This window comes from Pinus tabuliformis, chromosome 1_2 (assembly GCF_031772625.1).
Source record: "Pinus tabuliformis cultivar Carrire ecotype Pingquan chromosome 1_2, CPIR1, whole genome shotgun sequence".
In the NCBI taxonomy this organism is placed as follows: Eukaryota; Viridiplantae; Streptophyta; class Pinopsida; order Pinales; family Pinaceae; genus Pinus; species Pinus tabuliformis.
Genome location: NC_142298.1, coordinates 1182429698 through 1182447896, shown reverse-complemented (window position 1 = coordinate 1182447896; position 18199 = coordinate 1182429698). Strand labels below are relative to the sequence as shown.

The 18199-nt window shown below is 35.0% G+C and overlaps 1 pseudogene; it reads right to left on the bottom strand.

Annotated features, from left to right (window-relative positions):
• LOC149210449 (uncharacterized) overlaps positions 1 to 14989 on the bottom strand; it is a 56226-nt pseudogene extending 41237 nt beyond the window's left edge.
• Positions 14990 to 18199: the final 3210 nt, after the last annotated feature.

Below are 18199 nucleotides of genomic sequence, written 5' to 3'. Positions count from 1 at the left end.
TCTTAGGAGCTTCCCACTCCATGATATCCATTATCTTTTTTGGGTCCACTGCTATGCCACTCTTAGAAACAACATGTCCCAAGTAATGTACCTTTGTACGAAAGAAGCTACATGTACTAAGCTTGGCATAAAACTAATGCTCTCTTAGAAATTTCAACATTGATGCTAGGTGTTTGACATGCTCTTCCTCATTCTTAAAATATATCAATATATCATCAATTAACACAATAGCAAACTTGTCCAGATAAAGACGCAACACATTATTCATAAATCACATGAAATTAGATGGAGCATTAGTTAGACTAAAAAGAATTACAAAAAAATCATAATTCCTTACCTGGTCTGGAGAGAAGTCTTGTAGATGTCTTCTTCTTTAATGTGTACTTGATGATATCCTGACCTCAATTCAATCTTTGAGAACACTGTTGCTCCCTTCAACTGGCTAAACAAGTCATTGATCCTTGGTAATGGATACTTGTACTTGATGTTCACCTTTTTAGATGCCTGTAGTCAATGCACAATCTAAGAGTACCAACCTACTTCTTCATGGACAACACTGGTGCACCCAAGGCGATACATTTGGTCTAATGTATCCCTTGTCAAGAATTTCCTTCAGCGACAACTTCAATTCCACTAACTTTGGAGTGCTCATCCTGTATGGTGCCTTTGATGTTGGTGTCGCTCTTGGTACCAACTCAATAGAAAATTCCACTTCCTTGTGAGGAGGTGTTAAAATTGGAAACCAGGGAAAAACTTCATGTGGGTCATATTATTCATGGCTGATAATATTTTTACTAGATTCCTCTCGTCGAGAGGTGTAGGACTGATATAAAGATCATCCGATTCCGATAAGTATTCATGGAGATATGAATTTATTTTGATTATGGGATTATTATCAAGCCGACCTACAACTCATGTAGGCTCAGAAGCCCAACAGTCGCATCTATTCAACCACCAACGTTGTGTATAAATATAAGTGGACTTTTCCTCATTTGGACTCACTCATCTCATCACATCTCTCTCTCTCTCTACTGCGCAGATATGAGTCTCTTCTCTACTGCGCTGAAATGGGTCTCTCTCTCTCTCACATGTGAAGCCGGAAGCTGTTGAATTTGAAGCTTCAACTGCAGAAGTAAAGATTGACTTGCGTGGCCTAGAAGATCTCCTCTTTGGAACTACACTGTAGGTTCATCTGAACCTCCTTTGAAAGCCGCAACTTTTTGTGGTGGAATGAAGTCAATCCGACGAACGGTTTGCAAGATATCGACTGCCCTAGTTTGAAGTCGGAAACTGATGAAACTGAAGCTGCAACTGCAGAAGTAAAGATTGACTTGCGTGGCCTAGAAGATCTCCTCATCTGAACTGCGTTGTAGGTTCATCCGAACCTCCTCTGGAAGCCAAAACTTTTGGTGGTGGAATGAAGTCAATCCGACTGTCAGTTTGTGAGATATGGTCTGCCCTAGTTTGATAATGAAGCCGCTAATGCTGATGCTACTGATCTAGGGTTTGCTACTGCTGATATGAATCAGATTTATTGTACTATTTCTCTCTGCTGAATTATTGAAGATAAAAGAAGATTTGAACAAAGGGTTTCCCCACACATTGTGGGGTTTGCCCCTGGCTAGCCGCCACATCTTGTGTCTCTTGTCTTGGCTTGTTTTATGTCGATCGTTTAATTTTCTATCTGCACTTTACTTTATGTACATGTGATTGCTAATCGGTGGAATATAATAAGAAAAACAAGTAAACTGTTATAAGCATAGAACATACCATAACTTAACAGGAGGAAACTTTGAAACATCTACTGACAATAGATCCTGAAACTGCTGCAATACAGGTTACCTCTTGAAGATTTTTGCTTCATCAACATATTTACCCTTGTCACTAGAAATAAGGACTGCAAATAGTACATACCCCTTTATGGGGCTGCACTTTACTTGCATAGATGTAATCACCCTAACTAATGTAGGATTTTGCTTTCCCTACAATATTCTCTTTTCTCCATTAACATACAGGCACTTAATAGCCTTGTCATAGAAATATACTTTAGATATATAATTATAAAAAAAGACTGGAAAATGAAGAGAAAAAATTGAGGTTGTTTAATTAATATCTTAAAAAAGAAAACCTACCCTACTAAGTGTTTTCAATATTATCAAATTATTAAATTTAAATGAGAATATTAGTGAAGCACTTGTTTCTTTTCTCAAAGTAGTGTAGATAAAATAATAATAATAATAAAATCAAAGTTAGTAAAATAAATCACTAATATTATTACTATGAGCAATAAATAGTTTTTTTTTTTTTTTCCAAATACAATGCAATAAAATGAAATGGAACAAATGAATTGATAAAGAAAAAGGCGGACTTAGGCGTTACTATAATTTTGCATCAAAATCCATTTAAAAACATTCGAGTGCTCGACTACAACTTTATATATATATATATATATATATATATATATATATATATATATATATATATATATATATATATATATATATATATATATATATATATATATATATATGTTGAATTCTAAACAAATTTATCTAAATTTTACCAGAAAATATAGTCAATCTACCTTTACAAATAGAAGCAATGGAATTTATCTAAATTGTACTAGAAAACATAGTCAATCCACCTTTACAAATAGAAGGAATGGAAAGAATCGTACCCACTTTGTCTCCACCAACAAATTCTTTATATAAATAATTATATTTTTTTATTCCATGCACAAACTTAGTATCTCTAATAATGTTTTGTAACCAGCGTAGATCCATCTAACTCCGTATCTATCATGTGCCGAGAGGGATCAAATCCCTCGAGGTGAAAACCTTATTTTTGGAGTGTAGAATTTGAGGAAAGGTTTGCACCTCCAGGGATTCGATCCCTCTCGGCGCATGATAGATCCAAAGTTAGATGGATCTATGTTGGTTCCAACTCAGGGAAGAAATGTCATATTTTTAGATTATCATTATTATGTATTTGAGATAAATATCGTACTTTGAAATTTACATTATGTTTTCTTTGCTTGACATGACCATATAATTATGTTCTTTAAATTAGTCTATGTTTTTGGCCTTGAATGGTTTGTACATCTATGTTTGGATGTTTTGAGCGATTTGTTTGTGTCTGTGTTTGGATTCTTTGAGTGGTTTATGTGTTTATGTGTTTGGATTTGGATGGTAATGTTTGTGAATGTTACAATTTTTGTGTTATATTTCTATATGTGTATGTAATTGTCTATTAGTAATTAGTTGGTGATTAATAAGGAAGACAATGTTGTCAATAACTTGTAAGAGGATTTATATTGAACATATATTTCATTTAATTTTAGGTATCATAGTTTTTGACAACTAATTAATTCTTAATAGTGTCCCTCCATGTATTACTAAATATATCTTGAAGAGTATTTTTAATTTTAAATTTGCTGATTTAAATCAATATGTTGAGATGATACATATTGTTAATAACTTTAATTATGAAAAATGATGAAATAAAAATTTTGAATGCGAAGTAATAATGTAATAGTGTTGAATGGAAAAAAAAATGAATAGTAAGAATGTAGTCAGTTACAAATAGTCTTCATTGTGATCAATCTCAACTATTTTCTTCTACTATTTATATTGTCACCCCTATTAGTTTTGCCATATTTTCATATTGATTATATGAAAAGTGCATTTGAAATAATAAACCATTCAAATCTTTAACTCGAGCTATTGTAGTAAACATCTTAGCTTTTTTCTCTTGTTCTCCAATATTAATAGGTTGAATTACTATAAAACAAAAATTAATGCATATTGTCAATAATTGTTTTGTGCTTACACCAAAATCAATCACATTGTTAATCCAATCACTTTAAAATTAATGTACCATGATACACCAGTTACATCAAATCACCATCAAATAAAAAATCAACATCTACACTGAAATCAATGCATCTTATGCAAGCAATCAAATATGATTAGAATAAATATCTACACTGATATCAATGCATCTAATGCAAGCAATCAAATAGGATTAGAAATCAAAACCTACACGGAAATCAATGCATCTAGTGAAAGCAATCAAATATAATAAAAAATCAACATCTACACTGAAATCAATACATCTAGTGCAAGCAATCAAATATAATTAGAAATCAACATCTATACTTAAATCAATGCATCTAGTGCAAGAAATCAAATAGAATTAGAAAACATGTACACTGAAAATAAATACATCTAGTGAAAACAATCAAATAGGATTAGAAATCACATTTACACTGAAATCAATGCATCTAGTGCAAGTAATCAAATAGGATTAGAAATCAAATTTACACTGAAATCAATGCATCTAGTGCAAGTAATCAAATAGAATTAGAAAACATCTACACTAAAATCAATTCATGTAGTGCAAACAATAAAGTAGGATTAGGAATCAGATTTACATTGAAATTAGTGCATCTAGTGCAAGCAATCAAATAGGATTAGAAATCACATTTACATTGAAATCAATGCATATAGTGCAAGAAATCGAACATCATTAGAAATCAAAATCTACATTGAAATCAATGAATCTAGCGCAAACAGTCAAATAGGATTATAAATCACCATCTACAATGAAATCAAAGCATCTAGTGCCAACAATCAAATAGGATTATAAATAACCATCTACACTGAAATCAATGCATCTAGTGCAATCAAATAGATTTCGAAAATATCTACACTGAGAACAATGCATCTAGGGAAAGAAATTAAATAGGATTAAAAATCAACATCTACACAGAAACCAATGCATCTAGTGCAAGAAATCTAATATCATTAATACTCAACATCTACACTCAAATAAATGCATCTAGTGCAAGAAATCTAACACTAATATAAATCACCATGTATTTTAAGATCAATGCATCTAGTGTAAGAAATATTCTTCCCGCTTTCCCCCCTCAATATATATCTATATCTACCATCATCTCTCCTTCTTTGTATCTCTATCTCACCCCCAAACATACACACAGACTCTCCATCTCTCCCTTGTCACTCCCTCTCTCTCTCAACCTTCTCTCCCTCTCTGTCTCATCTCCTCTCTCTTTAAATTCCTCCCCTCCCCTCTAATTTAGTTTATATCCTTTAGTGCAAGCAATCATATGGTATTAGAAATCACCATCTACACTGAAATCAATGCATCTAGTGAAAGAAATATTCTTCCCATCTCCCCCCAATCTATATCTATATCTCCTTAAATCTCTCCTTATCTTTCTCTCTATCTCACCCCCCAAACACAAATTCTCTCTCTCTCTCCACATTATCCATCTCTCCCTCTCTCTATTTCTCTATTCTTCCTTCTCTTAACCTTCCATCTTTATCTCTATCTCCCTTTATATCTGTTTTTTCTTTCTATATCACCCCCAAAACATACACATTATTTCTCCATATATATCTCTCTCCCTCCCTCTTCCTCTCCCTCACTCTCTCTCTTTCCCTTCTCTCCCTCTCTCCCCCTTTCTATCTCTCTACCCTCCTTCTCGCATCTCTCTCTCTCTATATATCCCTTATTACTCTCTCTCACTCTCTCCACCTTTCTCTCTATGTGTCTTTATTCTTACCTTATTCTCTCTCCCTTCCTCTCTAATTCCCTCTCTCACGTCCTATCTCCCTTCCTTCCTCTCTCTCCCTTTCTCTCCTACCTCCCTCTATCTCTCCCCCTCAACTCTCTCTCTCTCTCTCTCTCTCTCTCTCTCTCTCTCTCTCTCTCTCTTTTCCCTCAAACTCTATCACTATCTCCCTCCCTCTCTCCTTCTCTCCCCCACTTCTCTCCATATATCCTTCTTTGTCTCTCTATCTCACCCCCAAGCATAAACATTCTCTCTCCATTTCTTCCTTGTCACTCCTTCCCTCTCTCTCTCTCCACTTTTCTCTCTCTATGTCTTTCTTCTTCCCTCCCTTTCCATCCTTCAAACTCCATCTCTCTATCCCTCCCTCTCTCCTCCTTTCTCTCACTCCCTCCATTTTTCCACCTCTATCACTCTATGTCTTTGTTCTTCCCTTACATATATATCTAGAGTTAATATATATGATTATAATATAAAAAAAAATTATATTAAACATAATATTTTATTAATTATTTTTTATTAAATTGAATAATATTAATATTATAATATATTAATATTAATATTGGATTTAATAATAATATTGTTGGGAGTTTTAATTAATGATTAAATATCTTACTATTAATTGTCAACCAGGACTCGTAAGCATGAGTTGTACTGCATTTTTGGTTCAAGATTCAAATGTAGAGTATATGATTTTCCTCTGATCGTTAAGTACAAAATGACTAATTAAGCGCTTATCTTATTCCTAGAAAACGTAAGCAAGCTAAAAGGATCCTACTTAACTCAATCCACTCTGTGTTTATTCTAATTCTATGATAGATTTAATGAAACTAAAAGCTTAAATGGGATTCATTTTAACTGCAAATCTCGAATGAGAATTCAAACTTCTAACTATTGGAAGAAATCAAACTCCTATTTTACTTGTAACAAAACACGATAAAGAGACTAGTCTATATTTCTAAAATCAAATCCTATTATGCTACCTTCAATTCATTTGAATCAAAATGCTCTCAAATAAAACACCTTCTAAACTATACTTTAAATAACTACAGAACTAATGCTACAAGAGTGGAATCTAAACAAAAGTTTCTAAGTCTCGTGTTTATCAAATCCTCAATTATTAGATTAGAGACCTAGTCTATGATTATATTCAATAACTCAAAGCAATGTAAACGATTAAATCACACTAAAAACATAAGTCACTCAGTTCAATGTTCGAAATCAACCTATATTCTTCATTAAAGAAAATGGAAATAAATCCTCAATCAATTATATGAGAATGAAACTAAATTATCCTATGATAATTTAACTGCTTCAATCAACGCTATGTAAAGAAATTCTTTTATGATAAATCAAACTATGAAAATGTTGAAAAGAAATCGAACAACATGACAGTGGAGATGGAAAATGTAATTCCTATTTGTGACTAATCGAGATTCATTTTAAAACAAACTCAATGCACACCATCAATCAAACCCCTTGTTATACACAGAGCAATCCACACGATTTATTTCTTATCATAAACCTCGTTACAAAGATTAATACATCAATTTGAGCACACAGAGATCATGTTCAGTGATTCCAAAATGCATTTGATTAACTTATCACAGGTATTCCGATCACGATATAAATGAATGTTCTTTCATATGACAAAACAAAGCATGGTTAATATGAAATACGACTCCACATTTATGAAGAACAGAGCATAACCCTGTGTCACGGATCTATGCACAGTCTCTGTGAAATATAAGGATCTACACACTCAAAATTCCTAATCCAGGTGTCTAGAAATGAATGTAAGGTTATCACACTTAAAATCCCTCCAAAGCTAATGAAATTCCTTACTCATTTGTACAAAAAACTTCAACAAGCTCAAACCAGAACTGAATAATAACAACTATAATGAATCAACACACAATGGTACTCCTATAGACTAACAATGAAGCCTATTCCTAGATGATAGTGGGGCCTGCCACACCTGGGTAAGCTTAGACTACTTGTAGGAAAAGAAAGCTTAAAACATTTAAATCAAAAAGTCACAGTAAACCAACAATCGAAATGATTCAATCTCAACACATAGCCATAACAGAGTCTTCGATTATGAATAATAATGTCTTGAACAATGCTTGATAGCTCAATAGTTTTTCAATAACAATCTTCTCTCTAACTCTTAACTTATTACAATTCTAGCCTTTATAGGCATCGATTCACATTGAGAGCAACAATAAACCATACATGGTAAGTTCAACGAATTGACTAAATTAAACTTTGAGATTCAATCGCTGGAACAACCTTGTCCTTCTTAGCACAACAGATCCTAACAAATCCCAATATTGGCATAGACCTATTTCAATGAGGATGTAGAAGATCTTCATCGTTGAAAACAACGAACTCGACTCGATCATAATCTCCAACTGTAGTATCTAAGCCTCTAGAAACACAAAGTCCACTAAACCTCCATGGTGTTGAGTACAGATCTTGAATTGGGTTGTTAAGTATAGAAATAAAAAAACAAGGCCTTCGACAAGCACTCCCTCCATCGTGACCTATTCATGCTACTGCAATTCTTCACACTTATCCATAGTGATTAGTTAGATCATTAGGAATAACTTAAAATCACTCAAATCTAACCAAAAATAGTAAAATAACACTAATGAAATGATTTTACCTCATGTCAGGGTCTTGGCAGGTTTAGGACAGTGATAGTGATGGAAAGGTAGGTGTAGGAGTACTTTCTTTGTCAAAAAATTGCAAAAATAGAGGTGGAAAATGGTAAAATTGGGGACAAAACAAGGCACCAACATCCCCCCATTCCAATTTGGATGCATGTCCTCATGAATCTGCTACAGTTTGCCAAAAAGGAGAGTGGGAAAAATAAGAGGAACCTCGGTCAAAGACTAGCAGTCTTGACCAAAACTTCGATCCCATGTTTAACCGATGTAGAACATTTCTTGAACTGAAGGGCCAATCCTTGTGCACTCAACTTTTTAGTGGGCCTAAACCTTGATGCTTTCCAATGCAACAATTGTTTGTTCTTCCTTTTCAGCTCGTCATTATGGGCATATAGTCTCAGATTAGAATCCCTAACCTGGTGATTGACCTCTCTTACATAATGAAATAGGATCTTATATTTATTAGCTTGTTCTCGGAGTTTAACAATTTTCTTTTGCAGTTTGACAAGTTGAATCTTCAGGTTCTCTTCTTCATCAAAAGTTGGAGACTTGGTAGGTGTTGTCGATTGCTGAGATGCCCTACTTTTATGTGCTTTACCAATGCTTACTTTTGGTGAAGAAATATGCTAGATTTCCTTAGTATCACTCCTACTCAATGATAGCCGAACGGGGGATAATGTTTCTAAGTCATGTGCAATATCCATAGGGATATCTACTTCAGATGTGGGCATGGGAACTTTTTTAAAATACAAATCTAACTTCTTTATATCAGAATCAGGGGATGAGAAAATATGGACATGATCGAAACTATAGGCTCTTCAATGACCCTAAGCAAAGGTCTCTGCTGTAGGAATCGAGGGTTAATTGATAGGGAAAATAGCTCTTCTACATTTTTTCTTTGGTTTGGTGCACTCATGGGTTTCAAAAGGCTCTGATTGGGGTTCCTGTGCTCTATCTTCCTCCATATCACTCCACTTAGGTCAATCCAACTTGGATCTATTTATTTTTTGTTTGTATTTCGTGCCCACTTGGTTCTTTTTCAGAAATCACATTTCCTCCAACTTCTGAAGAATGACGTGATGCTTGGGGAGTTTCATGTGTAGGAATGGGAGAATAGGTAGGAGAGGCAATTGTTTCTTGGGAGTTAGGCACAAGAGGTTCATATTTTTGTCTCCATAATCCACCCACTAATCGTTGTCGCCCTTTTACACGAGTCTCTTCCCCAGGGAATTTCCCTACTAAGAAATCCTCCCACGATATCTGTCTCTTTCGAAGCTCAACAACTATTAAAATTTTGATGAGGCTATGATGATACAATGTTTTTTTAGGCTTCCTACTAAGATATTGTACACCTCTGGCCATTTTATGTAAGCTTAACCTCAAGAAATGCAGGATATTTATCTATTTGTCCTCAGTGAAATAAGTCAATAAGCGAATGTGATAAAGGAAAATGACCACATACCTTCCTTCACATATAAGGAAGCATTGCAATGACGTGAGTAGTGGGTGTCACTATTCTTCTATTCAGCTCCGTAATACCCCCTTCACCCAACTAAGAGTTCTGTAAGCCAGCTTCAAAAACATAGCGCAATTCGGGATATTCAACTACCCACCCTTGAAGAATGGTTCGCCCTCCACGGGTAGTCCTATGGCTTTTCTCAACGATTCCTCGGTAACTTTGAAACTCAAATCCCCAACCTTAACATGTTCCCCATCAAAACTTTGAGAAAACAATAAAGCGACCTCATCATTATAGCCCTAGAATTTCTGTAGGAATATTGTCCATCCTTTCTCCTGCATAATTCCTCTGCACTAGTGGTATTCAGGACTTCGCATGAACTGGCCAAATGTGGGCTCATGGAGATGAACTCCCATATCGATTGGCACCTTATTTCAATTACAATTTCACCCTCGCCAAATTCTCTGTTGCTTCTCCATTGCCCAATAATTTTGTAGTCTTGGTGTAAGTCATTCCCCATACTTCAAAACTTGGCCAAATGATAGCATAGAGTCAATCATTACAATTAATAGGAAGCATGAGACTTGAGGTGCAATGATAAACATGACCCTCATGCAACTGATGTGGAACGATATCATTAAGGCCAAATGAGAGTTAACACAAACAATCATGATTACTCAAAGATATCATGAGGTGATGGTGAGGAGAGGACACAAGAGTGTATAATTATGCAGGGTGGAAGGAATATAGGAAATGTAGGATTAGGGAATGGAAGGGTTATAGGAGTATAGGATAGGATTATGAGCATCATTTAAAATGAGGGATAGTTTAGAGGTGCATTCTCATATAGTGTACATTTTAACTATTAATGATCAAATTCGAGCAAATTTGAGTACATACCTGAGCCACTTATAATGATATAGGATAATGATTTGTGAAGATCACCCAACTTTGATGTAGCGACCAAGTACTGAATAAAAATAATGCTGATAGGGATGGTGCTGAAGCTGCAATTGTGCTCTACGACCATTGTTCTGGAAATGAATTTTAATGATAGAACCTTTAATTTCTACAAGGTTAAGTACAGAAGTGGAGTACAAAACCTGTAAATCTTCTTCACATAGTGCCATACAAATCATTAAGTTGTGGAGATAACCATCTCTGGCTGATGGTAGAAATGAATATTGGTTGTGAAGCAATCCTCATACAAATGAAACATAATACCAATCATGCTCCGAACATGTTGTTTCCAGAATACATCTGTAATAGTAGACTTACAATTTTTACATAGTATAGTACAAAAACTTCTAGATACAGAGTGTAGAATACAAAATTTAGACATCCTTTTACTCAATGCCATGTAATGTACTGGTTATTTCTCTTCAGAAGATAAATAAAACCTGTTTATCATCCCATGGATTTTTAACCAGGCCTGGGATGATGACTGCCTGAGGCATTTCTTATTTAGAGAGCTTGAAATGACCAGAAAGAAAGCTCTAGGGGGGTTTCTTTTCCGTAAGTATTCTACTGAGCCCAAAAAAGAATAATTCTATGCCCAACAGATTCCTAACTACTGCTACTCTATTATTTTAACGAGCCTAGAGTAGCCATTGCTCGAGGTTTTCATATTTAGAGAGTCTGAACCACCCAAAGGAGACTCCAAGGGGCTTCTTTTCCTTAAAAATTTCCTCAAGACCGACAAATAATAAATATGTACTTAAGGAATCCCTAGGCTACCGTTGTCCCATGTCATTTTACAAGCTTGAATCAATTACTACTCGAGAGTTTCAATTTTTGAGAGTCCAAAAAAAACCAAAGAAGACTCCAAAAGGCTCATTTTGGATATTAATTTATCAAGTTTGGTTAAAGGAATAAACCTACCCAAGGCGGATTTCTCCTTTATTCTACATGGGCTGTGGGGAGAAACGCCTAAATATATATAAAAATGACAACCCCATGACTATTATATATATATATATATATATATATACATATATATATATACATATATATATATATATATATATATATGTATATATATACATATATATATGTATATAGATACATATATATATATATATACATATATATATGTATGTATGTATATATATATATATGTATATGTATATGTATATATATATATATATGTATATATAGATATATATATATTTATATGTATATATATATATATATATATATGTATGTATATATATATATATATATATACAAAAATAAAAGAAATTAACCAGATGAACCAGCAAGAGGTTCATCATTTTCATGAACCAGCTCCATCTCTGGATCTCTTCTTATCTCATGCAAAAATTTTGTTGGGAGAGTGGTTGGTGATAAATCTTGAGACGGTGGCCATTGACTACAAGGAGGTCTCACTCCCATTAATAGTTTTAATGCGAACTGAACCATTCTCAAACACCTCATCCACCTCATAGGGAGCTAACCACAAAGTGGAGAATTTTCCTTTAATGTGTTTAAACTTACTGTCATAAAGCAAGGCCCAATCTTTGGGACAAAAAATATTCTTCTTAATAAACTTATCGTGTCAATGAGCTCTCTGATATTGCACCAATATAGTTTGATGAAATGCATCTTTTGTAATTTCATCTAGCTCATTCAACTACATTAGCCTTTCTTCTTGAGCTTCATTCAGATTTATCCCAAGTTGAGCGGTTGTTTGAAATGTTTTCACTTGGAACCTAATGGGCAGCAACACCTATTTACCATAAACTAACTCATACGAAGTGTGCCCTTTCACATTCCTCCAAGTGATGTGGTAAGCCCATAATGCCTACAATAATTTGTCAATCCAATCTCTGTGATGCAAAATGAATGGTCTTGGTTAAGATGGATTCTAATAATTTATTTGTGGACTCCACCTGCTCATTTTCTTTTGTGTGGTAAGGAGTAGATTTCCGATGTTCAATTTGGTAATTTTCAGTGAGATCCTTGACCAGTTTTAATGTAAATTGTGTGCCCTGGTCGGTGGCAATCTCCCATGGTACCCCAAATCTAGTGAAGATATCTTCGAAAATAAATTCCACTACTGCTTTCTCGGTTTCAACATACAAAGATTTGGCTTCCACCCACTTTGTAACATAGTCGGTCCAAACTAAAATATACTTCTTCTTCTTTGACATAGGGGAGATAGGTCCCACAAAATCTAATGCCCATTTCTCAAATGGCTCAATGGATATTTGTGTTTGAATGTGCATCTCATCCAAAGAAACTGGCCTCCCCATCCTCTGACAAGTGTCACAACTGGATACAAATTATTTAGCATCCTTGAAAAGCAAGGCCAACAATACCCAGTACGAAGGACTTTGTATGTGGTCCTTTTGTCAACACATCAAATATCTCATTTTCTCACACACATCTCCTCATGATCAAGTTGGGTCCCGTGTAGAACAAGTCCCCATTGATCCAGGAGTAGTTGGAACTTCGTTGTATGATGTTATGTATCTCCCTGGTAGACAGATTCTGAGGCAATTTCCCTAATACCAGGTAGTTGGTAGCATTGGAAAACTAGGTAGTAATGGTAGATATAGAAAACAATTCCTCATCCGGAAAATCATCTAGTACTGAATCTTGTACATTTTCCTACATGACACTCATTCGAGACAAGAAGTTAGCTGCCAAATTATCTCGCCTAGGCCTATCAATCATAGTTATAATAAATTATTATAGAAGTAGCAACCATCTAGTGATCCTACCATTAGTGATAGGTTTTTTCATCAAGAATCTAATGGAAGAATGATCGGTATGGATGAAAGTCTCATAACCAGTTATGTAATGTATAAATTTTCTAATGGCATGAACAACTGCTAACAATTCCTTTTCAGTAACGGTATAATTTAGTTCAACAGGGGAAAGATTCTTGCTAACAAAATAAATATCATAAGGTGAGTGATCTTCCCTTTGTCCTAAAATTGATCCAGGTGCGGTATTGGAAGCATCGGTGAAAATGTGAAATGGCAAGGACGAATTTGGTCCCCTCAATATTAGAGCGGCGGACAACCTATCTTTTAATACCTAAAAAGCATGTTGACAATCATCATTCCAACAAAGTCAACATCCTTAGTTAATAATTTAGATAAATATGCTGCAATTATTGTAAAATTCTCAATAAATCGATGATAGTAACCTGCATGTCCTAGGAAACTTCTTACCTCTTTTGTGAACTAGGAATGGAAATATGCGAGATTACCTCAATCTTTGTTGGCTCAACTTTAATTCCTTCAAATGAAACATGATGGCCCAAAACTATCCCATTAGTTTGCATCATTTTTCATTTATTACTGCTAAGGGATATGTTGGCTTCTTGACATCAAATCAATACATTTTCAAGATTTTCCAGAGCTAGTGAAGTCGTCCATATAAACTTCTACACAGTCATGGATCAAATCAGAAAAGATGGCTAGGATAGCTCGCTGAAAGGTAGCTGGGGTGACATAAAGACCAAAAGGGAGGACTTGATGGGCATATGTACCACAAAGTCAAGTTAAAGTGGTCTTCTCTTGGTCTTCCTCAGCTATTTGAATTTGATTATACCCACTGTAACCGTCTAGAAAAGAAATATACTTCTTACCAGAGAGTGTGTTGAGTACCTGATCAATAAATGGCAGCAGAAAGTAATCTCGTAGAGTAGCTTTTTTTATCTCCTTGTAATCCACACATATGTGCCTCTTACCATTCTTCTTCGGAAGCACCATGAATAGTGACACCATCTGCCATCTGAAATAGGATAGATAAAATATACAACCAATAACTTCTGCAATTCCTCTTTTACAATTTCTTTCCAGGCTGGGTTCATTTGTCTCTATGGCTACCAAATCGGTCTCATTTCCTCATTGGTATAAATGTATTGGATGCACGTATCTTGGTGTATGTCCCTCAAGTCCAAATAGTCCCAGGTGAAAGCTCTGGATTGCTCTTCAGCCATGCTCAATAATTGTTTTCTCTGTTCTTCCTTTAGTTCATTACCAATGTACAAAACTTTCCCTTCGTTGATTTCAACTGGTTCAATAGTGAGCTCATTGATGTCCTCTATTGATATGAAGGAGGAAAATATAGTTGAATGAGAAGCTTCCTGAAACTCATTACTAAAAAAATGCAGATAACCAGTAAAAGAAATAGGATAACCAATATAAGAACGGTCATATAAAAATTGTTGCAAAATATAATCTTCTGATTATTCCTAGAATCCTCTAGATTTATCTAATGATAACAAAGCAAACATACAATCCCCATCTCCGTAAGGACTCTCTAACCATAATGGTACTTCAGCAGTAGTTTGTGCAGGGGGGAAAGTTGACAATGTTTGATTATATAATCCATTGAAAATGACCATTTCTCCACTTCAACAACCTATCACAACATCTGCAGTGGCTAACCAAGGGTGTCCTAATACTATAGGGTGTCCTGGTTTTTTAGGAGAAATTACAATGAAATCGATGGGATATTGCCAGGAAGCAATGGTGACCACTATGTCTTCTAAGGTTCCCATGGGTTTGATAATGGATTTATCTGCCAATTCTAACATAATAGGTGTAAGTTTAATCCCTTGCAATTGTAAAGATGTCACGGTTTCGAAAGTCATGGCATCAATTTCTACTCCTAAATCTACAAGGGTGTTTGGTAGAAGTACTCCATTTATTTCAATAGTCACTATGGGATTCCCTGGGTCACTATATTTTAATGGTAAATCTGAGATGATCCTGGACATTTCACTCATGAACTTTACATTTTTATTCTTGTGTCATTTCCTTCCTAGTTTCTTAATACATAGGTCTTTAATGATTTTAGTGTAGATAGGAATGTCTCTAATGGCTTGTAGTAGTGGAATTTTAATACAAACATTCCTTAATTCTGATTCTAAATCATATTCAATTGGAATTTCCTCTTTCTTAACAAGTAATCTTTCGGGGTAAGGAGGTTCATTCAGTTCTTCTTTTTGTTTTTGTTTTTCTTGTTGGATGTGATTTTTAGTTTGTTCTTGAGGGATCTCTTCCTCAATAATGAAAGTTGATTTTCATTTATTCACTGTTTTCCCAGATCGCAGTTGAATCTCATTTTTTGGGATAGCAGTGATCATATAGGTAGGAAAAGGTTGTGCTTCTATGTTTTGTACAGGTTGAGGTTGTTTATTATGGTTGGGGTTAGTTATGGGTTGTGCAAGCAACAAAGTAGGACAAGGCGTGTTTAATGATGGTGGTGTCTGCGCAGGTGATGGGTTAGATGGTGCAGGTAAAAGCTGATGGAAAGTAGTAATATGCAGTGAGGTTTGTTGATAATGATTCGGGTTTTACCCCTGCTGATAAGGTTGAATGTTCGAATTGTAGGACATACTAGGCATGTTTGAGTATGGAGGATAGGATTGGCTTTGGGGTTGGAAAGTGTTTCCATAAGGATTTCCCCTCCAATACTAATTCTAAGGAGTGTTTTGAGATTGAGGATAAAACAAGGAGGATAAGATGGTTGGAAATTCCAAGGCTGGTTCTGACCATAGGTTTGAGAGATAGGATCTTGAAACATATTTTGATTTGGGCTTCTCCAAGACGGTTTCTTGCTTGTTTGTGAGGAATCATTTGTTTCAGCACTACCCTTATAGATAGCCTTTAAACCAGGAAGAGATGGACACTTCTCGGTTGTGTGTTCTAAAGCACAAATCCCACAAACCTCAAGAACATTAATGGGACACTCTCTCTCAGCATGCTTGTTTTTGCATTTAGGACAAAATATTACCATGACAACCTTATCATATTCTTGTTTATTTTTAAGTTTTATTGTGCCAAGTTGGTTACCAATAGTATTTAGGATATTTGTTTTGAATTTTTCCAACATATTTTCTAATTCCACCCTAGTGACAACATTAGGCACAGACTTCTGATTTCTTGACACATAATCTCGGGAGTTCTCACGGAGCATTTTGCCTACTTTAGCTTGAATTCATGAATAAGTGCGATATAATTCATCCACTTCAGCAAAAGGCTTTTTTTAAATATCCCCACGACTTAGAAGATTTAAGCTTTCGACACATTCATCCCTTAGTCCCTTTAAAAATATATTCCTAATAGTTTTCTCATCTAGATGTGCCCCTCGAATTTATGGAAATTATAAAACAAAGTTTCAAGATATTCTTCTAGGGTCTCGTCTTCTAATTTTTGCATTCTCTGAATATAATTCACATCCCTAATTTTGCAGAATTCTTGGTATTTCTTAAGAAAGACGAACTTCATATCATCCCAGAAATAAATGGTGTGTTTACCTAGGCTCATAAACCACCTAAGGGCTACATCTTTTAGGGTGGCTAGGAATAGCTTAAGCTTATGAGCATCCTCATAATAGTTATAACTCCTACATAGAATGTCAAATTCAAATAAGAAGGAATCTGGGTCTTCGGAACACTTACCGTAGAAGAGCAGAATAGATGCCATTGGTATGTTTTTCATAGTGATATTCCTAGTTACATCTAGAATAGGAAAGCCAGAATTGGTTTCTTCTACCTCTTCTTCCTCTGGTCCTCCCCTTGGTCCTTTATGGTTTCCTCCGAATATGTTGTGATGTGAGACTTCTCCTTCCCCCTGATGTTCCTCATTGTTCCATCCTAATATGTTACAATGTTGACCTTCTCCTTCTCCCAAACGTTCTCCATTGTTTCTGTTCTCACCTTCCTAGTTGGCCATGTCTGCTATAGGTTTTGAAAGAGAATGCTAATGATTAACTGATCAACAAGAGGTACTGAAGGGTGGTCCTTGATATTAGTTGATTCTAGATCTTCGAATGCAATTCCTTTCGTACTTCCAAAAATGATATGTTAAACTGTTTCCTCATCTTGATTTAGGATCTCCCTTTCCAAGGCCACTTTGCTATCAACACCTCCTTCTTCTTGCTTTGTTCCTACATACCAGTTAGTAGGACTAGTAATTGGTGTGTTTGCTAGGCCAAAAGTTGTAGGAAATTTTGAACTAACAATAAATCTACCTTGACTATCCCTAGGTCTACTCCTACTTCTACACATAAAGAAAAGGAAATAAAATTTCAAAGATAAGTGAAGACGATCAGAATTTGGAGAAACCCCACAATAGTGGATGCATGGTTCTTCACTCACGTCTTCCCGTACTTTCCCCACCCTCTGACTACCTACAATATCTTTGAAACTCTGTAATAATAATTCTTACTTGAACCAAATACAACTCTAGGGCAACGACGCCAAAATGTTGGTAGTTTTAATTATTGATTAAATCTCTTACTATTAATTGTCAACCAAGACTCGTAAGCATGACTTGTAATGCATTTTTGGTTCAAGATTTAATGTAGAGTATATGATTTTCCTCTGATCGTTAAGTACATAATGACTAATTAAGCACTTATCTTATTCCTAGAAAATGTAAGCAAGCTAAAAGGATCCTACTTAACTCAATCCACTCTGTGTTTATTGTAATTCTCTGATAGATTAAA